The sequence below is a fragment of the Natator depressus genome, chromosome 13 (genome assembly GCF_965152275.1).
Source record: "Natator depressus isolate rNatDep1 chromosome 13, rNatDep2.hap1, whole genome shotgun sequence".
NCBI classification, from domain to species: Eukaryota; Metazoa; Chordata; order Testudines; family Cheloniidae; genus Natator; species Natator depressus.
The window spans coordinates 109343-137265 of NC_134246.1; the positions used below are offsets into that span (position 1 = coordinate 109343).

A 27923-nucleotide genomic window follows, 5' to 3' on the forward strand; every position below is an offset into this window, starting at 1 on the left:
GAAGTTTTTAAGGTCAAGCTTGACAAAGCCTTGGCTGGGATGATTTGATTGGGGATTGGTCCTGCTTTGAGCAGGGGGTAGGACTAGATGACCTCCTGAGGTCCCTTCCAACCCTGATATTCTATGATTCTATGAGGCCTCACCAACGTCGAATAGAGGGGAACGATCACGTCCCTCGATCTGCTGGCAATGTCCCTACATATACATCCCAAAATGCCATTGGCCTTCTTGGCAACAAGGGCACAATGTTGACTCATATCTAGCTTCTCGTCCACTGTAACCCCTAGGTCCTTTTCTGCAGAACTGCTGCCGAGCCATTCGGTCCCTAGTCTGTAGCGGTGCATGGGATTCTTCTGTCCGAAGTGCAGGACTCTGCACTTGTCCTTGTTGAACCTTATCAGATTTCTTTTGCTCCAATCCTCCAATTTGTCTAGGTCCCTCTGTATCCTATCCCTACCCTCCAGGGTATCTACCTCTCCTCCCAGTTTAGTGTCATCTGCAAACTTGCTGAGGGTGCAATCCACACCATCCTCCAGAGCATTAATGAAGATATTGAACAAAATCGGCCCCAGGACCGACCCTTGGGGCACTCCGCTTGATACCGGCTGCCAACTAGACATGGAGCCATTGATCACTACCCACTGAGCCTGACTATCTAGCCAGCTTTCTATCCACCTTATAGTCCATTCATCCAGCCCATACTTCTTTAACTTGCTGGCAAGAATACTGTGGGAGACTGTGTCAAAAGCTTTGCTAAAGTCAAGGAACAACATGTCCACTGCTTTCCCCTCATCCACAGAGCCAGTTATCTCATCATAGAAGGCAATTAGATTAGTCAGGCATGACTTGCCCTTGGTGAATCCATGCTGACTGTTCCTGATCACTTTCCTTTCCTCTAAGTGCTTCAGAATTGATTCCTTGAGGACCTGCTCCATGATTTTTCCAGGGACTGAGGTGAGGCTGACTGTCCTGTAGTTCCCAGGATCCTCCTTCTTCCCTTTTTTAAAGATGGGCACTACATTAGCCTTTTTCCAGTCATCCAGGACCTCCCCCAATCACCATGAGTTTTCAAAGATAATGGCCAATGGCTCTGCAATCACATCTGCCAACTCCTTTAGCGCTCTCGGATGCTGCGCATCCGGCCCCATGGACTTGTGCCTCGTCCAGCTTTTCTAAATAGTCCCAAACCACTTCTTTCTTCACAGAGGGCTGATTACCTCCTCCCCAAGCTGTGCTGCCCAGTGCAGTAGTCTGGGAGCTGACCTTGTTCGTGAAGACAGAGGCAAAAAAAGCCTTGAGTACATTAGCTTTTTCCTCATCCTCTGTCACTCGGTTGCCTCCCTCATTCAGCAAGGGGCCCACACTTTCCTTGACTTTCTTCTTGTTGCTAACATACCTGAAGAAACCCTTCTTGTTACTCTTAACATCCCTTGCTAGCTGCAACTCCAGGTGTGATTTGGCCTTCCTGATTTCACTCCTACATGCCCGAACAATATTTTTATACTCTTCCCCGGTCATTTGTCCAATCTTCCACTTCTTGTAAGCTTCTTTTTTGTGTTTAAGATCAGAAAGGATTTCACTGTTAAGCCAAGCTGGTCGACTGCCATATTTACTATTCTTTCTACACATCGGGATGGTTTGTCCCTGTAACCTCAATAAGGATTCTTTAAAATACAGCCAGCTCTCCTGGACTCCTTTGCCCCTCATGTTATTCTCCCAGGGGATCCTGCCCATCAATTCTCTGAGGTTGTCAAAGTCTGCTTTTCTGAACTCCAGGGTCCGTATTCTGCTGCTCTCCTTTCTTCCTTGTGTCAGGATCTTGAACTCGACCATCTCATGGTCACTGCCTCCCAGGTTCCCATCCACTTTTGCTTCCCCTACTAATTCTTCCCGGTTTGTGAGCAGCAGGTCAAGAAGAGCTCTGCCCCTAGTTGGTTCCTCCAGCACTTGCACCAGGAAATTGTCCCTGGCACTTCCCAAGAACTTCCTGGATTGTCTGTGCACCGCTGTATTGTTCTCCCAGCAGATATCAGGGTGATTGAAGTCTCCCATGAGAACCAGAGCCTGTGATCTAGTAACTTCCATTAGTTGCCGGAAGAAAGCCTCGTCCACCTCATCCCCCTGGTCCAGTAGTCTATAGCAGACTCCCACCATGACATCATCCTTGTTGCTCACACTTCTGAACTTAATCCAGAGACTCTCAGGTTTTTCTGCAGTTTCGTACCAGAGCTCTGAGCAGTCATACTGCTCTCTTACATACAATGCAACTCCCCCACCTTTTCTGCCCTGCCTGTCCTTCCTGAACAGTTTATATCCATCCATGACAGTACTCCAGTCATGTGAGTTACCCCATCAAGTCTCTGTTATTCCAATCACATCATAATTCCTTGATTGTGCCAGGACTTCCAGTTCTCCCTGCTTGTTTCCCAGGCTTCTTGCATTTGTGTATAGGCACTTGAGATAACTTGCTGTTTGTCCTGCTTTCTTAGTATGAGGCAGGAGCCCTCCCCTCTCGCACTTTCCTGTTCGTGCTTCCTCCCAGTATCCCATGTCCCCACTTACCTCAGGACTTTGGTCTCCTTCCCCCGGTGAACCTAGTTTAAAGCCCTCCTCACTAGGTTAGCCAGCCTGCTTGCGAAGGTGCTCTTCCCTCTCTTTGTTAGGTGGAGCCCGTCTCTGCCTAGCACTCCTCCTTCTTGGAACACCATCCCATGGTCAAAGAATCCAAAGCTTTCTCTCCGACACCACCTGCGTAGCCATTCGTTGACTTCCACGATTCGACGGTCTCTACCCAGGCCTTTTCCTTCCACGGGGAGGATGGACAAGAACACCACTTGCGCCTCAAACTCCTTTATCCTTCTTCCCAGAGCCACATAGTCTTCAGTGATCTGCTCAAGGTCATTCTTGGCAGTATCATTGGTGCCCACGTGGAGAAGCAGGAAGGGGTAGCGATCCGAGGGCTTGATAAGTCTCAGCAGTCTCTCCGTCACATCATGAATCCTAGCTCCTGGCAAGCAGCAGACTTCTCAGTTTTCCCGGTCGGGGCGGCAGATAGATGACTCAGTTCCACTGAGGAGAGAGTCCCCGACCACCACCACCCACCTCCTTCTCTTGGGAGCGGTAATCGTGGAACCCCCATCCCTAGGACAGTGCATCTCATGCCTTCCAATTGGCGGAGTCTCCTTCTGTTCCCTTCCCTCAGATGTATCATCTAATCCACTCTCCGCATTAATACCTGTAGAGAGAACATGAAAATGGTTGCTTACCTGTATCTGCGTTGCTGGTACATGGACGCTCCCCTTTCTTCTTCTGGAGGTCACATGCTGCCAAATTTCTTCACCATCCTTCTGTCCCCACTGCGCAGCCTGCTCTGAATCTTCAGAACGTTGTGCCCATAGAAGCATATCCTGACGTCTGTCCAGGAAATCTTCAGTTTCTCTTATGCAACACAGGGTCGATACTTGTTTCTCCAAACCTTGAACCTTCTCTTCCAATATGGAGACCAGCTTGCACTTTGTACAGACAAAGTCGCTTCTGTCCTGTGGAAGAAAGACAAACATGGCACATCCAGTGCAGGTCACAACAGCTGAATACTCCCCATCCATATTACCTTCCTTCTACAAGCTTCCTCAGGAGTTGTAGTAACTACTCAGAGAAGCCGAGAGAAGGAAATAGAAAGCACGAGAGAGGGAGATGAAATGAAGAACAAAAAGAATCTGTATAATTAACTCTTCTCAAAAACCACAAATACATATTGATCTAAAGATACTGTAGTTAAAATACTTAAATACTTTGCTAGTGTTACTTTTCCATGTAAGCAGTTTTTACAGGGATGTCACACAATCATGAACAGGAGGGGAGGTGTCCACAAGTCTCTCTCTCTCTGGTAAGATGCACTCCACACCAAAATTTTTGAGAGCCACAGACCAGATGGTTTAACTGAAAAAGAATAAATACTTCCTAAATGTCTGTAATGAAAGGTTTGGTGTATTTCAGTGGTTTTATTTATTTCAGTCCTGAGGTCCTTGAGAATTCCTACCCATGTTTATTTCAAACGTCAACTCCACTCATGACAGGAACAAAAACCTATGCATTGATAAATATGTTTATACCCCTGGAAAGATCCTGTACATTACTGAAGACAGCATGTGGTAAATATTCACACTTTCCATTTTAGCAACATTTCTTCAGATCCTCCTGGAACTATTTACAAGACCTAGATTTGCACAGCTGGATCTCTAACAAATGCTGTAAAACCTGAATACCAGAGAGGGGATGATTAAAATATTCTGCTTCCTGGCACTGAGGGGTCAACACATTTGACCTTTGCTGCTTCAGCACTTGGAGCTCCATTTTCAACCTGCCCTCTAATTTTACGCATGCAATTTGACAATAATAAGCCATCAAAAATTCACCATTTGCCACTTGTGGTTCGTGAGGGATAGCTTGTTTTTTGGCTTCTTGGCAAGAACCCTCCATCTGGTTCCCAGAACAGGGCACATTCCCAGCGGACCATGGGTTTTAGACTCCCTTCTTCTATTACAGTGCATGGTGTTAGTCTGTGCCCTTCTCAACCATTATCAATGAGCAAGCCTTACACCCACTGAGAGGTTGCATCAGTAGGGAATAGAACGCAGATATCTAATATGACAGAGGCAAATCCCATTAATTTAGCCACACTTAACTGTACTTGGGTTCAAACCCTGCTGATGATGCTAAGTGAAAGTCCAAGTGTTACAGCTTCATCCAGTTGTTTGTTTTTGACCTTCTCCTTTAATGAAACAGCTAGGAAATTATATTTTAAAAGTTATGTTAAAATAAAAATAAAGTTGCAAGTTCAAGCACTTGAAAGTTAGGAAATACCGGCATTATGGATGAAACCTTTATTCTGTCACCTTGCACATATGCATTATGATATGGGCTCGACTGACGTGATCACAGGACTCCTGTGTCATTCAGTCACAGGATGGCTAGTGCCCAGGTAGAGAACCAAGATTGTGTTTTGAACCAGATTATCTGCAGTAGCTTTATCTCATTCTCTACTGCTACAGAGAATAAAACTGGGCACTGCAGGAAGAGAGAGAATGGTCTTATGATTTAAGGCAACTGCATGCCACTCTGGAGAACTGGATTCCATCTTTCTAGACTTATGTGATGCTGGGCAAGCCTCTTAAACCAAAGCCGGTGACCACTGAATGTGTGTTCATTTTCTGATGGCCCAATCTGCAGCTAAGCCAAGCTTTCACAACTGAAATTGAAATCAGTGGATGCTCTGGAGACATGACTACAAGACTGGGAGTCAGGTGGACTTGAGATCTAGTCCTGGTTTTTACAATGACACACTACAAGGCAATGGGGAAGTCATTTCACCTTTTTATCTCCATGTCTCCCACAGTAAAATGAATCTAACAACTCTTTGCTCCCTTAGAGGTGTTGTGACAACTAACTGTTAGAGCATATAAAGCACGATTAAAAGAGCTCTGAAAAAAATCAGGCCTACCTGTCATGAGATAGACATCCAAAGTTAGTTAACACTACTGTGCCTCAGCTCCCCATAGGGGAACAACACTGTTTACCTGTCTCACAGGAGCTGTGAAAATACATTCAAGAATATTTGTGAGTTACTGGTATACTATGGTGATGAATGCCATAGAAATGCCCATAATGAAACTAATCATTCTTTATTCAGTGCAGGTTTTGGATGGTGTCCAGTAAATAAAGCAAGGGCCAAACAACATTCATAGAATCATAGAAGATTAGGGTTGGAAGGGACCTCAGGAGGTCACCTAGTCCAACCTTTGTATATAAGTCTATCATTTGCTTGTCAGAGACCAGAACACAAAAGAGGGGCAGAGGAGGGAAAAAGGGAATGCAGGGAAAGAGAAAGGATTGTGTGAGTGGGAGAACTAGTACATGGGTGAGTGCCCCACCCCTTTAATGTCCCTTCCTCCCTCTCCACAGTTTTCCTTCTTTCACTTCCCTTCCCTCCATTCTCCTTTGTTCTGCTCCATGCTACTATGCACTTATTACAAAACACGAGCATCTGAAGCACTTGTGAAACATGGTGCAGCACAACAGAGGAAAGGAAAGGAGAGATCACAAGTGATTGGGTTGACAACACAGTGAGGGGATTTTAAAGTTGTCCCAGCTGGACTAGTGATACCCTTACCCAGGTCCACATAATGGTTTTCACAATATGACTCAGAAAAGTTGGTGGAGGAGCCTCCCATTTCCCATTGGCACTAAGTTACAGGTAATCATTGTTTCAGAGTAGCAGCCGTGTTAATCTATATCCACAAAAAGAAAAGGAGGACTTGTGGCACCTTACAGACTAACAAGCATAAGCTTTTGTGAGCTACAGTTGCATCGGATGAAGTGAGCTGTAGCTCACGAAAGCTTATGCTCAAATAAATGTGTTAGTCTCTAAGGTGCCACAAGTCCTCCTTTTCTTTTTAGGTAATCAATGTAAATTCAATCTCTGGAATTTCTATGCTGTGATCTCTCCAGCTGCCAATATCAAAGGAATACATGCTCAGGCATAAATGTGATTCAGGAGAATCAACTTCCTTCCTGTATACTCACATGTATTTCCCACACAGAGGGGATCCTCCCATATGAACTTGTTTCATGAAGCATTCTGGCTAGGAGCATCTGCCACTCTGAGAACTATACAGTATCACACCCACTTGTGCCTTTGGGCTCCAAGCTCCACAGAGAAGGGATCAGTCACTTCGCAAGGATCACACAGGGTATTGCACCATGTACATAACAAACAATCTTCCAGCACAACATAAATATCATTAGTCAGGCTCCCTCTTCTCCTTCCCCTACAGGAATTTTCATGTCTGGAATAGAAGCTGATTCATCAAAAAAGAACCGTGTTCACCTTACAGGTTCTGGATGCGACTCCTCAGAAGAAAGCAAAGTTAACACCCAACATTCCTACTCCTAAATCAGGTCCATCTCACTAGGTTCCTGGTGCCCTAGGCAGTCACTTAATTTCTCTTGTAACCTAGATATATTTTGGTGTACTCTTGCCTCTCTGTCAGAGCCAGCAAAGAAGTTGTCATGGACCTGGAATACAACAGCTCCTTTGTGTTAGCAGAGGTGAATGCTTACTAAGTTAATTGGATTTACTATGACAACAAAAAAGGAAAGAATATACTCTGACCCCAGGAGGTCTGAAAATCTATCAGCACCAAGGCTGTGGGCAGCAATTCCCAGTTGGATGTCACTAACCATTACAAGTATCTAGCAGGTAAATTCTCTATCCCAGTTCTCTTGCCACGGGCAGTCACAACCACCAAAAGAATAAGCCTTTATTGGGTGGTCATTGGTTTAGATTCTCTGCTTCAGATGGAGCAGAATTATGATGAATTTTCAAAATGTCCTATGCCAATTTACAATATCTAGTCAGCACATTGGGGTTAAGCATGGCGTTTGCGAAACTCATCAAAGAGTTCATTTAAAACCAGCTTTGAATAATTACTAGGTAACAGCATTCCATCCTCTGGGGCTCGGATCAGCCAATTGCAATAAATCTGCTGATGTAACTATTGTAATGTACAGTAATATCTTTGCTGGGGAGTTGTGTGGGTTGAGTTTTGTGAGAGCCAGATTGAAATGGTTTCCCCTGTTTAGAGGAGACTGCAGTTCCCCAGCTCATGCAGGTGAATTAATCTTTCTGCTGGCCACACTTTATAGGACGTGCAGTCAAGTGGAAAGTCAGAGACACTTTTGTGAAACTGCAATGAGAACATCCAAACCATCAAATGTATCATAATGCAGTGCTCCAAATATGGTTTCAAAGGTGATTGTCTGCCTACCAGACTGGGGGGAGGAGAGCTCGTGGCTTCTGCCCTGCAGCAGGGTGGTAGGGGTAGGGACTTCTGCCAGAGATGACTGGTGCCTGCTGAGAATGGGGGAGCACAATTTAACTGTTCGGGCCCCACCCAACAGCTTGAGTCATGTCCCACCAGGCATGCCCCCCTTCTTACTCTCAACTGCCCCTCCCTGCAGCTCCCAGGGCAGTGGCAAACAGCTAGGAGCTGCAGGGAGGGGCTACAGCTTCAGCTCTATGGGGAGAGGTAGCAGCAAAGCAGCGGCTCTCCCTGCTGCTCCTGTTTGCTGCTGCCTCTCCCCATGACCGTAGCTTCCAGCTTGCCAGCTCCAGCAGCTGCCATTCAGGGAGGGGGCCTGGTGGCACCATGTGACCGAGTGGGGCCAGAAAACCCTGGCAAAAATTGGGGGGTGACCCCACATTCTCCCCCATACACAGCCTCTGGCTTCTGCCCAATGGGAAGGGGGATCTTGGGGCTTCACCCCAGGCACACCTGTCAGGACTCGGGGCTTCAGCAGAAGCATGGCTGAATCCTCTCATCCAGGCAGGTGCCTCCCATGGGTCTGAAGCCCTGAGCCTCAACAGGTGCATCCCCGCTCTTGAACTTCTGAACATTGTCATATGCGGCTTGGAGGGTCAGTAAGTTTGGCCACCTCGATCTATAGAATGTTGCTCTGCAGAGGCCATACATGAAAGAGAGATAGGAAATGCAGTAATTTTACAGGCACCATGTTGGAGGGACACAAAAGGGGACACATGGCCCCCCCTCATGACCTGCATGTTAAGGACAGCTACATTATTCAGTTGTGTCTGTCCCATTGATGACTGGAGATAATTTTTAAGTCTTCTGAAGCTGGAGAATGAGTTCAGGATGATACAGGGGCAATGAGAAGGATTCTTATACATTTGCAGTACTCTGGAAACATAGTGCTTCCAGAATACTGAAAATGAGTCCAAGATCTCAATTTAACATTGAATTTTATCTGCCATTTTGTTGCCAAGTCACCCAATTTTGTGAGATCCCTTTGTAACTCTTTGCAGTCTGTTTTTGACTTAACTATCTTGAGTAATTTTGTATCATCTACAAACTTTGCCACCTCACTCTTTACCCATTTTTGCAGATCATTTATGAATATGTTGAACAGCATTGATCCCAGATTAGTACAGATCCCTGGGGACACCTCTATTTACTTCTCTCCAGTTTGAAAATGGGCCATTTATTCCTACCCTTTGTTTCCTGTCTTTTAACTGAAGTGCCTGGGAAGGCTTTCAGGAGCATTTAACGATCCTTAAATTAATGACAAGCCTTTTGTTATCTTAATCGCCTTGCCTCTGTTTATAAACAAGCTCCCTGCACCAAAGGCAGACATCGGAAGTCGTTAGCAGCACAGAACTCATCACATTCCACACTCAAGCTCTGGCTCCTGGGTGCTGTTGGCTGACTTAGAACAACGCTTCCTCAACTCTCATCCCCTAATGCCCCTACTCTACTTGCGCTATATTGATGACATCTTCATCGTCTGGATCCATGGAAAAGAAGCCCTTGAGGAATTTCACCATGATTTCAACAATTTCCATCCCACCATCAACCTCAGCTTGGACCAGTCCACACAAGAGATCCACTTCCTGGACACTACAGTGCTAATAAGCGATGGTCACATAAACACTACCCTATACCAGAAACCTACTGACCGCTTTGCTTACCTACATGCCTCCAGCTTTCATCCAGACCACACCACACAATCCATTGTCTACAGCCAAGCTCTACGATACAACTGCATTTGCTCCAACCCCTCAGACAGAGACAAACACCTACAAGATCTCTATCAAGCATTCTTACAACTACAATACCCACCTGGTGAAGTGAAGAAACAGATTGACAGAGCCAGAAGAGTACCCAGAAGTCACCTACTACAGGACAGGCCCAACAAAGAAAATAACAGAACGCCACTAGCTGTCACCTTCAGCCCCCAACTAAAACCTCTCCAACGCATTATCAAGGATCTACAACCTATCCTGAAGGATGACCCATCACTCTCACAGATCTTGGGAGACAGGCCAGTCTTTGCTTACAGACAGCCCCCCAACCTGGAGCAAATACTCACCAGCAACCACACACCACACAACAAAAACACTAACCCAGGAACCTATCCTTGCAACAAAACCCACTGACAACTGTGTCCACATATCTATTCAGGGGACACCATCATAGGGCCTAATCACATCAGCCACACTATCAGAGGCTCGTTCACCTGCACATCTACCAATGTGATATATGCCATCATGTGCCAGCAATGCCCCTCTGCCATGTACCTTGGCCAAACCAGACAGTCTCTACGTAAAAGAATAAATGGACACAAATCAGACGTCAAGAATTATAACATTCAAAAACCAGTCGGAGAACACTTCAGTCTCTTTGGTCACTCGATTACAGACCTAAAAGTGGCAATTCTTCAACAAAAAAACTTCAAAAACAGACTCCAACGAGAGATGGCTGAATTGGAATTAATTTGCAAACTGGACACAATTAACTTAGACTTGAATAAAGAATGGGAATGGATGTGTCATTACACAAAGTAAAACTATTTCCCCATGTTTATTCCCCACCCCCACTGTTCCTCACATGTTCTTGTCAACTGTTAGAAATGGTCCACCTTGATTATCACTACAAAAGGGTTTTTTTGTCCTCCCCCCCCCCCGGCTGGTAATAGCTCACCTTACCTGATCACTCTCATTACAGTGTGTATGGTAACACCCATTGTTTCATGTTCTCTATGTATATAAAATCTCCCCACTGTATTTTCTACTGCATGAATCCAATGAAGTGAGCTGTAGCTCACGAAAGCTTATGCTCAAATAAATTTGTTAGTCTCTAAGGTGCCACAAGTACTTCTTTTCTTTTTGCGGATACAGACTAACATGGCTGCTACTCTGATACCTTGTCTCTGTTATGCAGAAATGGTCTAGTGTGAATAGTGTTTCAGAAACTCTGTAACTGCTAAGTGTTGAAATATTCTACAGAAAGAATAAACCCCGGAACTACTCCGATAGTGAAGATGTCCACCTCCCACGTCAGCCAGCTGCAATATGAAATGCTGTCTGTAACAGTGCTGAAGGGTGACTAAATTTTCTGGGCACATATCTTGGTAATAAGCAATGATAGGAATGAAATAAATGTACTCAACAGCTTATAAATGGATGTGAGTAACAAGAGCACCACAAGTTTGCCAAACATGTCTTTATTGCTAACTTTTATATAGCACCATGGCTTTGTCTAATGGGTAACAGATACTTGCAGTCTAAAGGCTGAATGGGTACAGTACAGGGTTCTCAAAATTGGTTGTCTGAAGGGTGCAGCACTACTTTGTGCTGCTGATAGATGTAACACATTCCTGTAGCTGGATGTGAGCCAGCTGAGCACAAGAGACACAAGCCAAGGAAAATCTATGTTACTGATATAATGCCATAGGTGGGCATGACACTTTACAACACATAGGTAGAGCAACAGAGGAGATTCCTATGCTGAGGAATTTACAACCTAAGACAGATGCAGCTCCTGTTCACTTTAGTCCCAACAGAGCCAGACACAACAGAAATGATAAAATACCAGGTATTACTGAAAGAGGCATCTGGTAACACAGATGTGAAAAGTTTGTGAGGGTATTTTTTATTGCATTTTATTGATGGATCAAGTGGATTTTTTTTAAATCTACATTTTCTGCTTGCTTTATATCGTAGAACTATCAAGTCTTATTTCTCTGTCTTTGCTGGAGGACTCTTCAGCTCTAAATTGAAGAGGCTGGGTAGAGAATTTCTCATGCATGTGGATATGTCCCTCAAGATTTAACCAAAGTGACAACACATTTTAAACAGTTTGAATAAAGAAATCAAATCTCTTCCCTTTAAATTTTTCAAGTTTCAGTTCCTTGTGAGGTCATAGTCCCTAATCATCCCTAGAATCTTCTATGACACACTGGGTAGACAAGATCTGAATTTCTAATGTAAAAAACAAGCAGGAAAAATAATTAAGATGACTAAACACTTGAAGGCCTTCTTTATGCATCAGAGGAGCAATATAGTGCAGAGGTTACCTTAAAGGAGTGATTTGAAAGAAGGAGGCTGTTCCAAGCAAAGAGACCAATATAAGTAGGCACAAGGACACAAAGAGGAGGAGGACAAAGAGTGAGTGAAGAAGAGACTGGGCAGACCACAAGATTAAATGTAAGAGGGAAAGGCACTGAGAAGCAGGTAGGGTCACAGCACTGTACACCACTGAATAGAAGAATGAGAAGACCAGACTTGATGCAAAAGTGGGAGTAAGCCTGTGAGAAGACTCAAAAAGGGACACTGTTGACTCATATCCAGCTTCTCATTCATTGTAACCCATAGGTCCTTTTCTGCAGAACTGCTGCCGAGCCATTCGGTCCCTAGTCTGTAGCGGTGCATGGGATTCTTCCGTCCTAAGTGCAGGACTCTGCACTTTCCTTGTTGAACCTCATCAGATTTCTTTTGCTCCAATCCTCCAATTTGTCTAGGTCCCTCTGTATCCTGTCCCTACCCTCCAGCGTATCTACCACTCCTCCCAGTTTAGTGTCATCTGCAAACTTGCTGAGGGTGCAATCCACACCATCCTCCAGATCATTTATGAAGATATTGAACAAAACCGGCCCCAGGACCGACCCTTGGGGCACTCCACTTGATACCGGCTGCCAACTAGACATGGAGCCATTGATCACTACCCACTGAGCCTGACAATCTAGCCAGCTTTCTATCCACCTTATAGTCCATTCATCCAGCCCATACTTCTTTAACTTGCTGTCAAGAATACTGTGGGAGACCGTGTCAAAACCTTTGCTAAAGTCAAGGAACAACATGTCCACTGCTTTCCCCTCATCCACAGAGCCAGTTATCTCATCATAGAAGGCAATTAGATTAGTCAGGCATGACTTGCCCTTGGTGAATCCATGCTGACTGTTCCTGATCACTTTCCTCTCCTCTAAGTGCTTCAGAATTGATAGCTGCACCAGGAGGGAAAGTCGGCCCCAAGGACAGGCAGTGGCTGCACTGCTGCCTTCTCCCAAGGTGTTTCTGTCAGAGGAGAGCAGCTTTAAGTTTTAAACTTTAGATCCATATGAAAAGCACTAGCAAGGGCTTCCCAGGAGATGCATTGAATCATGGCCCATCACCAGCCAGGCCCATGCAGCCATTGGGCTGTACCAACAAGCTCCAGGGTCCTCAGTAGATCAGGGGATATGGGCAATTTGTGCCACCTGTAAACACCATCCCTTGTTTTGGCTTTCTGCCACCAGAAATCCAGAACCTATGTATCAATGATGACCACAGGGAGTAAATAGAGTCCTCTCTCCTTAAATGCAGATGTAAATTATTACAAGAATCTGTACCAAGATCTAGGTACTAGAAATAGGAGGAGAGAAAGAACACTTTAATTATAATATAATTATATTATTTAATTACATAGTCCTTCCCCCACCCCAGTCCAATGACTATTTAATTATTTATCCACAGTTGAACAGTCACTGGGACAGAGAGAGAGAGAATGACTTGGTAGTTCAGTGGTTAGGGCACCCAGTGGGAGACCCCAGGTCGAGTCCCCCTGCTCTAATCACTCTTTCATTATTATCCACAGTTGGAATAGCTTCAACAGGAGAGAATGAGGGAGCCCCGCATCAGAATATCCCAAAGCTCAGTGGTCAGAGCACTGTACTGAGAGATAGGAGACCCCTGTTCAAATCCTTTCTCCCCCTCTGCCAGAGAAGGCGGAATTGAATCTCGGTCTCTTGTATCCCAGGTGAATGCTCTTACGACTGGGCTAGAAGTTATAAGGCGGGTGGGGGGGGGGGGAAGAAGTCAGATTCTGAATGGACCCCAATCTGGTAGGTAGCCTCTGAGCATGCAGGCCATGTATGCAACTTGGGAGGATGAATGCTCATCTTCCCCCAGTCTGTGGACCACTCTGGGGTTTCAGCAGGAGACAGGTGTCCAGATGCCTAAAATGAAAGCAGAAAGGTGGATTTTTTCTGAACTGCTCAGCCAAAATTGCTCCCAACATTCCAGCTAATAGTAGCTGCAATTAGAGTCTGGCATTGTGTTGGGAATAATCCATCTAGAGATAAGGTTGTTAAGTGAGGTTAATTCATCTGCAAGAAAGGGCAAGAGCACGGGGACATCACTGTAGCTAGAATCAGATCAGACCAGCTTTCACAGAAATGTCTTCCCATCAAGGTAGTGACTAACAGCATACTCAGCCAAGGGTGCTGGAACAATTTGTATAGTGTGGGTGGTGAAAGCCATTGAACCAAACTGTAAACCTTGTGTATAATGGAAAATACTTCAAGCCAGGGAGTGGGGCAGCACACCCCACACCCCTAGTTCCAGCACCTATGTACTCAGCCAGTTAAAAACAAGACTGGAATAGGGGATCATTAGAACAGTTGTTATGTTATGTTATCTGTACTCCAGAGGGTGGGGCAGAGTTACCGAGTATAACGTCAGAATCAATTAAGCCTTACATAGATGTCCCACATACACAGATAGTTGTCCCAACCTGTACTGTAATTTGTGATGTGGAAAAAATGAGAACCAGGATGACAAGCCAGCAAAGCCCCTGCTCATTCTTGCCTTTAAATAGCATTAGAAACCCTTGCCCAGAAACACAGCACTACCCCAGACAACATGCATGAGTCCCAGGCTAATCTATTTCCATCATTTTACCTAGGGTGGCCAGATGTCCTGATTTTATAGGGACAGTCCCAATATTTGGGGCTTTTTCTTAAATCGGCACCTATTACCCCCCACCCCCTGTCCCACTTTTTCACACTTTCTATCTGGTCACCCTACTTTTATCACTGTATTACCTACCTTAAAGTGCTGCCTACTGTGATGGACTGAACCAAACATGTTTCACACAAAAACAACGAGGAGTCCTTGTGGCACTTGAGAGACTAACACATGTATCTGGGCATACGCTTTCATGGGCTAGAAGCCACTTCATCAGATAAGCCCACGAAAGCTTATGCCCAAATAAATTTGTTAGTCTCCAAGGTGCCACAAGGACTCCTCGTTGTTTTTGCTGACACAGACTAACACGGCTGCCACTCTGAAATGTTTCACACAAATATAGGTCCTCAGTAGGCCTCATGCTGACACTAACGGCAGGCACTGCACTGGAGGATACACTGGCAGCCCCTAAAAATGGGAGGTGGCTTATGCCTCCACTTGGTCTCTAATGTTAATCATAGAATGTCAGGGTTGGAAGGGACCTCAGGAGGTTCTAGTCCAACCCCCTGCTCAAAGCAGGACCAATCCCCAATTAAATCATCCCAGCCAGGACTTTGTCAAGCCTGACCTTAAAAACTTCTAAGGAAGGAGATTCCACCACCTCCCTAGGTAACGCATTCCAGTGTTTCACCACCCTCCTAGTGAAAAAGTTTTTCCTAATATCCAACCTAAACCTCCCCCACTGCAACTTGACACCATTACTCCTCGTTCTCTCATCTGGTACCACAGAGAACAGTCTAGATCCATCCTCTTTGGAACCCCCTTTCAGGTACTTGAAAGCAGCTATCAAATCCCCCCTCATTCTTCTCTTCCGTAGACTAAATAATCCCAATTCCCTCAGCCTCTCCTCATAATTTATGTGCTCCAGCCTCCTAATCAATATTGTTGACCTCCGCTGGATGTTTTCCAATTTTTCCACATCCTTCTTGTAGTGTGGGGCCCAAAACTGGACACAATACTTCAGATGAGGCCTCACCAATGCTGAATAGAGGGGAATGATCACATCCCTCGATCTGCTGGCAATGCCCCTACGTATACATCCCCAAATGCCATTGGCCTTCTTGGCAACAAGGGCACACTGTTGACTCATATCCAGCTTCTCATTCATTGTAACCCATAGGTCCTTTTCTGCAAAACTGCTGCCTAGCCACTCGGTCCCTAGTCTGCAGCCGTGCATAGGATTCTTCCGTCCGAAGTGCAGGACTCTGCACTTGTCCTTGTTGAACCTCATCAGATTTCTTTTGCTCCAATCCTCTAATATGTCTAGGTCCCTCTGTATCCTATCCCTACCCTCCAGCGTAGCTACCACTCCTCCCAGTTTAGTGTCATCTGCAAACTTGCTGAGGGTGCAATCCACGCCATCCTCCAGAGCATTAATGAAGATATTGAACAAAATTGGCCCCAGGACCAACCCTTGGGGCACTCCACTTGATACCGACTGCCAACTAGACATGGAGCCATTGATCACTGCCCGATGATCTAGCAGCTTTCTATCCACCTTATAGTCCATTCATCCAGCCCATACTTCTTTAACTTGCTGACAAGAATACTGTGGGAGACCGTGTCAAAACCTTTGCTAAAATCAAGAAATAACATGTCCACTGCTTTCCCCTCATCCACAGAGCCAGTTATCGCATCATAGAAGGCAATTAGATTAGTCAGGCATGACTTGCCCTTGGTGAATCCATGCTGACTGTTCCTGATCACTTTCCTCTCCTCCAAGTGCTTCAAAATTGATTCCTTGAGGACCTGCTCCATGATTTTTCCAGGGACTGAGGTGAGGCTGACTGGCCTGTAGTTCCCCGGATGCTCCTTCTTCCCTTTTTTAAAGATGGGCACTACATTAGCCTTTTTCCAGTCATCCGGGACCTCCCCCGATCGCCATGAGTTTTCAAAGATAATGGCCAATGGCTCTGCAATCACATCCGCCAACTCCTTTAGCACCCTGGGATGCAGTGCATCCGGCCCCATGGACTTGGGCTTGTCCAGTTTTTTTAAATAGTCCCAAACCACTTCTTTCTTCACAGAAGGCTGGTCACTTTCTCCCCATACTATGCTGCCCAGTGCAGTAGTCTGGGAGCTGACCTTGTTCGTGAAGACCGAGGCAAAAAAAGCAATGAGTACATTAGCTTTTTCCACATCCTCTGTCACTCGGTTGCCTCCCACATTCAGTAAGGGGTCCACACTTTCCCTGACCTTCTTCTTGTTGCTGACATAACTGTAGAAACCCTTCTTGTTACTCTTAACATCCCTTGCTAGTTGGAATTCCAATTGTGATTTGGCCTTTCTGGTTTCACTCCTGCATTCCTGAGCAATATTTTTATACTCCTCCCTGGTCATTTGTCCAAGCTTCCACTTCTTGTAAGCTTCTTTTTTGTGTTTAAGATCAGCAAGGATTTCACTGTTCAGCCAAGCTGGTCGCCTGCCATATTTACTATTCTTTCTACACATCGGGATGGTTTGTTCCTGCAACATCAATAAGGATTCTTTAAAATACAGCCAGCTCTCCTGGACTCCTTTCCCCCTCATGTTATTCTCCCAGGGGATCCTGCCCATCACTTCCCTGAGGGAGTCAAAGTCTGCTTTTCTGAAGTCCAGGGTCCATATTCTGATGCTCTCCTTTCTTCCCTGTGTCAGGATCCTGAACTTGACCATCTCATGGTCACTGCCTCCCTGGTTCCCATCCACTTTTGCCTCCCCTACTAATTCTTCCCTGTTTGTGAGCAGCAGTCAAGAAGAGCTCTGCCCCTAGTTGGTTCCTCCAGCACTTGCATCAGGAAATTGTCCCCTACACTTTCCAAAAACTTCCTGGATTGTCTGTGCACTGCTGTATTGCTCTCCCATCAGATACTGGGGTGATTGAAGTCCCCCATGAGAATCAGGGTCTGTGAGCTAGTAACTTCTGTTAGTTGCCTTGTTGGTACAAGGATGACTCTGGGCTGAGGTCCACAAATGCTACTGCCTTTCCTTTGCCCCTGGATCTCTTTTTAAATTCACTTCCTTTAAACTATGCCAGTCACTTGGCCACATCTATTTGCAAAGTTATTGGTAACTTCATTGCAGTAAACAAATGAAGCTGTTGCTGAGACTGAGAATCGCAAGGCCATGGAGCAGGACAGTTCACTGCTGGGGCTGTCTGTTAGAGTAGGACTTGACTGTTATGTTCTTCCTGTGTGAATGTAGCCTGTCTTGTTAATGCAATGATAACATGCCTAAGCTCTATTTCCTCCCCTCTTTCTGTAAATCTGGGACTGTTCCATGGTTTCCGTGGTCAATATTTGGTTTGGGGAGCAGGAAGAGCTGCAGGGCTTTGAGCTCTCTGGCATTTTTGAACCTGGCCGAGCATCTTTATGGATGTTCGTATTGTAATCCTCTTAAGTTAAAATGGTGCTGCTACAATGGCTTGTAGAGATGTTACGAAGTTTAAATTGCAGCCACAGAAGGAATAGTCACCAACTATTACTTTGACCTGGGGAGTGTTTGCAAGTCCCAGTCAAAAGCTGCAGTATTAGAGATAGAAACATTCTGAAAGAGTTCAATACTATGAAAAGTAGTTCTTAAAATTTCTTTAGTGTGAGTTTGTGCAAGAAGTTGTATTTTGTTTAGAATTGCATTTGGCAGCTCTTTAAATATTAAGGAAGCATACTGTGATAACAGCATTGTGGTCACTGCAGCTGATATAAAACAGGATAATGCTGAAGACATTTGTTTGTGAAGTACTTGCTTTTGTAATTTTATATATATTTATTTAATAACTTGGGTGCAGAGTTCTGAGCTCCCTGTAACACTTCCTAAGTAAGCTCCAGATAATTTGAATTTGCAGATGTCCAGTAAGATGCACTTTGTCATTACAACAGCCTCTCATGTGTGAGTATAATGCCTAGCCTCACAAGTACCATATTAGAGGAATCTGATCTGACCACGAAAGCCACGGGTGGACAAACTTTTTGGCCCGAGGGCCCACATCTGGGTATGGAAATTGTATGGTGGGCCATGAATGCTCACAAAATTGGGGGTTGGGGTGCGGGAGGGGATGAGGGCTCTGAGGTGGGGCCAGAAATTAGGAGTTCAGGGTGTGGGAGGGGGCTCTCGACTGGGGCAGAGGGTTGGGGTGTGTGGGGCAGTGATGGCTCCAGCTGGGGTTGTGGCTCTGGCGTGGGGCTGGGGATGAAGGGTTGGGGGTGCAGGAGGGTGCTCTGGATTGGGACCGAGGGGCTAAGAGGGCAGGAGGGGGATCAGGGGTAGGACAGGGGTTGGGGCGCAGGACGCAAGGCCGGATTAACCTTTTATGGGCCCGGCACCAAACATATTTGAGGGCTCCCATGGAGGCAATGGGGCCTGGCGCATGGAGGTCAGTCCCCAGAGCGAGGGGCCAGCGAGGGGCAATGGGGCCTGGCATGGCAGGGGCGGCCCTGCTCCACCCAATGCGAGGGCACTATTTACAAACGGGCAGTTGCCAGTTGCACAGTGGCCTGCCCGGCCTTGTGCTGCCAACATGCCCCTTCCCCTCGGGGGTTGGCCCATGCCACGCCACACATCCCCACCCCCCCATCCAACACCCCCCCGAATCCCTATGGCCAGAGCCCCCCTGGACCCACTATGGCCAGCACCCCCACAGACCCACCCACAAATGCACAGCGCCCTGCACACCACCCCTGCCCACAGCCCCACCACAACTGCCCAGCACCCCTCACTGAACCCCCACTCCCTAGTGCCCCAACACACACAGATCCTCCGTGCCCCTTCACAGTTCAGCACCCCCCCATAAATACTCCCCACAGACCCACTCCCACAAGCCCTGCCTCCCAGCCACACTCACCAGCCCTGCTGGGAGGTGACTTTGTCTGCCGGGCTGAGCCAGCAGCACAGCAAGGACTGGTTCCAGGGCCAAGAATTGCTCTGGCCCCTCGGGAGTGGTGCAATCAGCCAGGCCAGGACCTGCCCCGGCTGGGGTCCCTCAAGATGCACTGAAACTCCTGACCTGAGGCAGGGCCACAAAGGTCAATATCTCATCATCTGACCTGTCAGGCTGAAGCTGCCAATGTTGGCGAATATCAATGCAGGATATGGGCCTCAGAACTTCTGCAAGTCCTGCCCTTCTGAAATTGGGCTGTGTTAGCCGATGGCCAGGATGTTTGGTGAGGTGCCAGCTATGCCCGTTTATACCATCCGTGACTTTAACCGCTAGGACGCACTGTCCCTTCGCGGCGGGCAGCCCGGGCTAGGCTGACGGATGCCCCAAGGTCCTAACCACCCGTGACTTTAACTGCTAGAGCTCAGAGCTCCTTCGCAGTGGGCAGTCAACACTGACTGACAGGTGCCCCAATGGCAGTACTAAGAGCCTCTCCACACCCATGACTTTAACTGCTAGAGCTCAGAGCTCCTTCGCAGCAGGCAGTCAGGATTGACTGACAGGTGCCCCAAGAGTTTGCCCCGTGGAGGCGGCACAACTCAACGCTAGGCTCTTAGTACTCTCACCTAATGGCCAGGCTTTATAGCCAAAACGGCTGAGGTTCTTTAATTGTGTTGGCTGCTTTACAGTAAACCAGAGAAACAAGTCAGGCTTATGCACAAATGGTTACCAAAATTTATTAAACTAGATTCTAATCATGTGGTTACAAAATTGCTAGTGCCTACTTATTTAAATGTAGAGATGTTACACACACAAACAAGTTACAAAACTGAAGCTACAATCCCAAAGAAAGAAAACAAAGTATAGAGCTCTATTTCAAAATATGTGTACACTAAAGATAGGAGATCAGGTGTGGGTGCTTCTTACCCTCCTTGCATCTCTCGATTCTAGCGGTGCCAAGCCAGGATCGGTCACTCAATTCCACGGAAAGACGAATAAGGGACAAGGCTTAGGGACCCTCTTAGCTGCAGAAGCCTTGGGAGGCTGTCACTTATCTGACCAGCAGATAGATAGTGAAAAGCACTCAAAAATCATGGTGCTGTAGGTTCCCTACTTATACCTCTGTACTCCTTTATTCTCTTTCTCCTTTCTTATGCCAAATTGGGGCTGGTCTGTCTGGGCGACGCCAGCTCTCGCAAGAGTAGTTCACACTTGCAAGGGAGAGAAACAATAAGTTTCGACTCCCAGACATTCCTTTTATTAGGGTAAATATTTTCCCACCTAGGATGTTGGTGTGTGTGCATCATGCTATTTAGTAGGGGCTAAGAGCCATGTCTGTCACAGCGCCTCTGCCTGCTGTGAGCCTAATCCTTGTATATGTTCCCAGAGGCACATTGTAGCAGCACACCTGTGCTTCTCTCAGCTTCAAAGGCTGTGCTGGAATTTATGTTAAGTGCCCTGTTCCATGTGTTTCCAGCAATGCTGGTCTGAGGGGGGGGCGGGGGGCTGGCTGTCTGGCTACAGGCTGTTGGTGAAGTTTTTTCTCCAGAGCTGCCCCAGGTAAGAGACTGCCCAGGAACTCCATACGATTATGTAGCTATAATTACACAACTTTATTTAGAAGATGTTTGCCACAGCAGGCCTCCTCAGTGTAACAGCTTTTCACTCTGCCACCACATACTGTGTTCCCAAAAGCCAGGAGATACTGCATACTAACTCTGGTCAGACTAGACCAGTACATGGATGGCAGAGCTCCAAGGAATGCTCAGTATTAGACTTCTTCCAAACTCCAGCTTGGGTCACAACACTCTGTAAATGGAGTTTTAATGTTCCCATAATTCTAGTATTTTATACATTCTTCTCTATGCTTACATGGCTATCACAGGAGTTCTCAACCTGGATAACATGATTCTCAGGGGAGGTGCAAACAGGTGACAGGTAGTTGTGACCACCCTGTCTTGCCCATTTCACCAAATGGGGCAGGTTTCCTAGATAGATAGTAGGGACATGAGTTGGATGCCAGGAGGGTGGTCCCAGTACAGGAGACACTGAGACGAAATGGGTTATGATTGTCTCATTACTCTATATACAGTTGCCATGCAGAGCTGCTGTGTTCTGTCACCATAGTGGTTACGTTTTACTGCTTAGTGCAGTGGTCCCTAAGTATTGGTTATAAAAGCACAAAACTTAGTCAGGAAATCTGGGTTTTGGTATCTAGCTCTGAACATTCTTGGATGTTCCCTGCCCTGAGAAGGAGGACAGCGAGAAGGCAGGACGTGCTGGAGCCTCATGGGTGTTTTCTCACCCCCTTTCCTTTTATGTGATGTTTGTATGGAGGCTTTTGATGTGGATTCATAGCAGACATACCAAACCCATGAAAAAAAATGCAGAAATTAGGCTTGTTTTTGGCTTAATTGGCTTATGAGTTGCTTGTTGGCTAGTTTTGGCTTATAGCTTGTTGCTTGTTTTGGCTTGTTGCTTGTTGTAGCTTGTTGCTTTTCTTTTTAATCAGCTCCAGGCAAGCAGGGGCAAGAGGGGAGAGAATCAGGGGTGCACAGTGGGCCTACCACAGTCCCGGACTGCATGCTGGGGGGATCTAGTCGCATAGAGTTTTGGGGTTCTAAGGGATTGGCTTGTTTTGTCCTTGTTTTGAAATGGATTAGCTTGATTTTTTTGGCTTATTGTGAAAGTCAGGGTGCTTATTTACCATGTGAAAGTTGGCAACCGTGATTCATAGTTGTGAGGCTCCCTGAAGGGGGTCGCTGTTCAGAGACATGAGGGTGGCAGGGCATGTTGTGCTAAGATGAGGTTCATGCCATGCATAGAAGGCAGTAAGAGCCATGGAGAGGGAAGTGAGAAAATGGCATCAAGCCTGGAGTGCATTTGGGTGGGAGGAAGAGAACACAGCAGCTGCAACAGTGCAGTGCAAGGCCTTGAAGGTCAGGAGAAGTTTATACTTGAGCAGTGGAAAATTATACAAACCTGCCACCCCTGAGCCCTTCTCCTTCCATATGCAGGTCACCTTTTCATTGGGCAACTGAATCTAGAGGCTCAACTGATCTCTGCTGTTCCTTAATACTCTGTCATTTTTTAGGTGCTAAATAAAAGGGCCCTGCCCAAACTGCTCCTCAGAAAAGTGAAGTAATTCAAATGTGAGTCATTAGGACTTGAGCCTGCTGATAAAGAGTGTGTGTGAGAGAAAATGAAAACGTGGAGGGAGCACACAAAGCCTCAGGGACAGGGATAATGGATCATCTCTGAACTATTGCCTTCCTGATTCCAGTCCACCACAGAAGGACAAACCAGGAGAGCTCTGAATGAGGAAACGCCTGTCACAACGCTGCAAATGAAATATCTAGGGCAGTCAGTAAAGGAAGGGCCTCGTAGAAGATATTCTTAAACAATTACATTAAACAATCAGGCCTTTATAGTGCATTCAGCTGTTTCATAGCTTGTTTTCTTGGGGAGCATCTAGTCTGGTCAGGTTGGGCCATTCTAGAAAGCACTACAACTGAAGTCCATTTTGCTCCCCACCAGTTCTTCTAGGAAACGTTGGATTTCCAGAGGTTAAACTGTGAGGCAAGTTGTTACTACCAACTCTCATCACAAAAGATGGTTTAGATCAGTGGTTCTCTACCAGGATGTGGGGGCTCCTAGGAGGCTGAGAGCAGGTTTCACGGGGGCGGCCAAGCAGGGTCAACATTAGAATAAGGCAGATGGGGTCTAGGGCAGAAAGCTGAAGCCCCACCACATGGGGCTGAAGCCCAGAGCCCTGAACCCTGCCACCCGGGGCTGAAGCAAAAGCCTGAGCAATGTAGCTTTGTGGGAGCCCCTGTGGCATGGGGCCCTAAGCAATTGCCTTGCTTTCTACTCTCTAATGCTGGTTCTGTCTTTTATATGCAGAAAACCAGTTATTGTTGCACAGCTGGGCCGTAGAGTTTTTATAGCATGTTGGGCAGCCCTCAGATTGGAAAAGGTTGAGAACCCCTGGTTTAGATTTAAAGTGTGTCTGTTAAAAGCCCCCAACAGGAAAAGCTTGGCTGAGCTCTGATGTGAATTTAGGTTGCTTTGCTAATGTCTTGCTTGCTGCCTGAATACAAACATACCCCCCTACCCCCCCGCCCCTTCCTCAGACGTTCTGGTTAAACCCTGGATTTGTGCTGGAAATGGCCCACCTTGATTATCATACACATTGTAAGGAGAGTGATCACTTTAGATAAAAGAAAAGGAGTACTTGTGGCACCTTAGAGACTAACCAATTTATTTGAGCATAAGCTTTCGTGAGCTACAGCTCACTTCATCTATTACCAGCAGGAGAGGGGGGTGGGGGGAGAGAAAACCTTTTGTAGTGGTAAACACCCATTTTTTCATGGTTTGTGTGTATAAAAAGATCTTCTGTACTTTCCACAGTATGCATCCGATGAAGTGAGCTGTAGCTCACGAAAGCTTATGCTCAAATAAATTGGTTAGTCTCTAAGGTGCCACAAGTACTCCTTTTCTTTTTGCGAATACAGACTAACACGGCTGTTACTCTGAAACCTGTCATTATGCAAAGCACTGCATTTAGCCGTATGGAGTGGAAATCTACCAACTGCATGAAAAAACTTGTACAGATACAGACAGACATCATCTTCCTTTCCAAATGCAAACAGATGGACATCGTACCAAAAGGACTGAAGATAAAAAATCCATTACAATCTACATACCACACAGACTATGCTGACAGCTTGTGCCACATGTTCTCAAAGAAACTGCGGAACCACCTGATCAACATCCTCTACAGCAAACAGGGAAAGATAAAGAATGAGCTCTCAAAAATGGATACTCTCATAAAAAACCAACCTTCCACACAAACTTCCTCGTGGCTGGACTTTACTAAAACTAGACAAGCCATTTACAACACACACTTTGCTTCTCCACAAAAGAAAAAGGACACTAAACTTTCTAAACTACTACCTGCCACAAGGGGCCACAGCAATGGTTCCCTCAACCCACCCAGCAATATTGTTGACCTATCCAACTATACTCTTAGCCCAGCAGAAGCAGCTGTCCTATCTCGGGGCCTCTCCTTCTGTCCGTCCACCCCCACGAACATGATACAGTTCTGTGGTGACCTAGAATCCTATTTTCAACATCTCCGACTCAAGGAATATTTCCAACACACCTCTGAACAACATACTAATCCACAGAGACCTCCCTACCAACACTACAAAAAGAAGGATTCTAGGTGGACTCCTCCTGAAGGTCGAGACAGCAGACTGGACTTCTACATAGAGTGCTTCCGCCGACATGCACAGGCTGAAATTGTGGAAAAACAGCATCACTTGCCCCACAACCTCAGCCGTGCAGAACACAATGCCATCCACAGCCTCAGAAACAACTCTGACATCATAATCAAAAAGGCTGACAAAGGAGGTGCTGTTGTCATCATGAATAGGTCGGAATATGAACAAGAGGCTGCTTGGCAGCTCTCCAACACCACTTTCTACAAGCCATTACCCTCTGATCCCACTGAGAGTTACCAAAAGAAACTACAGCATTTGCTCAAGAAACTCCCTGAAAAAGCACAAGATCAAATCCGCACAGACACACCCCTGGAACCCCGACCTGGGATATTCTATCTACTACACAAGATCCATAAACCTGGAAATCCTGGGCGCCCCATCATCTCAGGCATTGGCACCCTGACAGCAGGATTGTCTGGCTATGTAGACTCCCTCCTCAGGCCCTACGCTACCAGCACTCCCAGCTACCTTTGAGACACCACTGACTTCCTGAGGAAACTACAATCCATCGGTGATCTTCCTGATAACACCATCCTGGCCACTATGGATGTAGAAGCCCTCTACACCAACATTCCACACAAAGATGGACTACAAGCCGTCAAGAACACTATCCCCAATAACGTCACGGCTAACCTGGTGGCTGAACTTTGTGACTTTGTCCTTACCCGTAACTATTTTACATTTGGGGACAATGTATACCTTCAGATCAGCGGCACTGCTATGGGTACCCGCATGGCCCCACAGTATGCCAACATTTTTATGGCTGACTTAGAACAACGCTTCCTCAGCTCTCATCCCCTAACGCCCCTACTCTACTTGCGCTATATTGACGACATCTTCATCATCTGGACCCATGGAAAAGAAGACCTTGAGGAATTCCACTACAATTTCAACAATTTCCATCCCACCATCAACCTCAGCCTGGTCCAGTCCACACAAGAGATCCACTTCCTGGACACTACAGTGCTAATAAACGATGGTCACATAAACACCACCTTATACCGGAAACCTACTGACCGCTATTCCTACCTACATGCCTCCAGCTTTCACCCTGACCACACCACACGATCCATTGTCTACAGCCAAACTCTGCGATACAACCGCATTTGCTCCAACCCCTCAGACAGAGACAAACACCTACAAGATCTCTATCAAGCATTCTTACAACTACAGTACCCACCTGCGGAAGTGAAGAAACAGATTGATAGAGCCAGAAGAGTTCCCAGAAGTCACCAACTACAGGACAGGCCTAACAAAGAAAATAACAGAACGCCACTAGCCGTCACCTTCAGCCCCCAACTAAAACCCCTCCAACGCATGATTAAGGATCTACAACCTATCCTGAAGGATGACCCAACACTCTCACAAATCTTGGGAGACAGGCCAGTCCTTGCCTACAGACAGCCCCCCAACCTGAAGCAAATACTCACCAGCAACCACATACCACACAACAGAACCACTAACCCAGGAACCTATCCTTGCAACAAAGCCCGTTGCCAACTGTGCCCACATATCTATTCAAGGGACACCATCACAGGGCCTAATAACATCAGCCACACTATCAGAGGCTCGTTCACCTGTACATCCATGGCACATCCATGCACATGTGATATATGCCATCATGTGCCAGCAATGCCCCTCTGCCATGTACATTGGTCAAACTGGACAGTCTCTACGTAAAAGAATAAATGGACACAAATCAGATGTCAAGAATTATAACATTCATAAACCAGTCGGAGAACACTTCAATCTCTCTGGTCACGCGATTACAGACATGAAAGTTGTGATATTACAACAGAAAAACTTCAAAATCAGACTCCAGTGAGAGACTGTTGAATTGGAATTCATTTACAAATTGGATACAATTAACTTAGGCTTGAATAGAGACTGGGAGTGGCTAAGTCATTATGCAAGGTAACCTATTTCCCCTTGTTTTTTTTCTACTCCCCTCCCCCCCCCCCCCCCCAGACGTTCTTGTTAAACCCTGGATTTGTGCTGGAAATGGCCCACCTTGATTATCATACACATTGTAAGGAGAGTGATCACTTTAGATAAGCTATTACCAACAGGAGAGTGGGTTTGTGTGTGTGTGGGGGGAAAACCTGGATTTCTGCTGGAAATGGCCCACCTTGATTATCATACACATTGTAAGGAGAGTGATCACTTTAGATAAGCTATTACCAGCAGGAGAGTGGGGTGGGGGGAGAGAAAACCTTTTGTAGTGGTAAACACCCATTTTTTCATGGTTTGTGTGTATAAAAAGATCTTCTGTACTTTCCACAGTATGCATCCGATGAAGTGAGCTGTAGCTCACGAAAGCTTATGCTCAAATAAATTGGTTAGTCTCTAAGGTGCCACAAGTACTCCTTTTCTTTATACCAGAACATGACAGCCCTACAGCATGATCCCAGCTGGCTGTAGCAAGCAATCAAGTCTTTGTGTAGGAAAACCTGCTTTAAAACCTCACCTAAGTGAGTGACTGAAAAAAAAGATCAGCTGTGTACTAGAAGTGACCTTCTAAATAAGGTAAACAGAGCTGTTCTCTGTGTGCTTGAGAATACTCTGGGGTGGCTTCTCGCATCAGAAGACTCCCCTATCTGGATGACATACAACATAGGTATACTATGCAACTCTCTTCTTTCCTTCTTTTTACAAAGTGATAAGTTTTTGCATATGTGGAACACAGCTGTTCTTGTAGAGTTGAGTACTTGTCAGGTGTGGAGATCTCCACTTTAAAACTAATGCTACTTGTTCCTTTATTGGAACATCTGAGCAGGAATTGCTTTGAGTGGTGGTGACTGGTGACAAGCAGCATGTAGAACAGGGTCGGCAAACTATGGCTCGCAAGCTGTTTTAAGCCAGCCCGCCAGCTCCCGCTGGGAGCAGGGTCTGGGGCTTGCCCCACTGCAGCTGGGGCGCTGGGTCAGGGGCTGCACCACGCGGCTCGGCCCCACTCCGGTGCTCCAGCCCGGGCGCTGGGTCGGGGGCTGCACCATGCAGCTCATGGAAACCGTGGCATGGTCCTGCTCCGGCTTCTACGTGCTCCAGTGGCCCCCTCTGGCGCTCCAATGGGAGCAGGGGCAGTGCCTGCGGATGGGGCAGCATGCAGAGCCACCTGGCTGCACCTCCGCATAGGAGCCGGAGAAGG

At 46.4% G+C, this 27923-nt stretch overlaps 1 protein-coding gene across 2 annotated transcripts in view; it reads right to left on the reverse strand.

The window, feature by feature from the left end:
- Window positions 1–3266: 3266 nt before the first annotated feature.
- The window catches only part of CCNDBP1 (cyclin D1 binding protein 1), a 78742-nt gene continuing 54085 nt past the window's right edge, over window positions 3267–27923 (reverse strand). For both annotated transcript variants that reach the window (XR_012641716.1, XR_012641719.1), the window contains one exon: window positions 3267–3539. The gene's annotated coding sequence lies outside the window, so the exon portion shown is untranslated. The remainder of the gene's footprint in view (window positions 3540–27923) is intronic.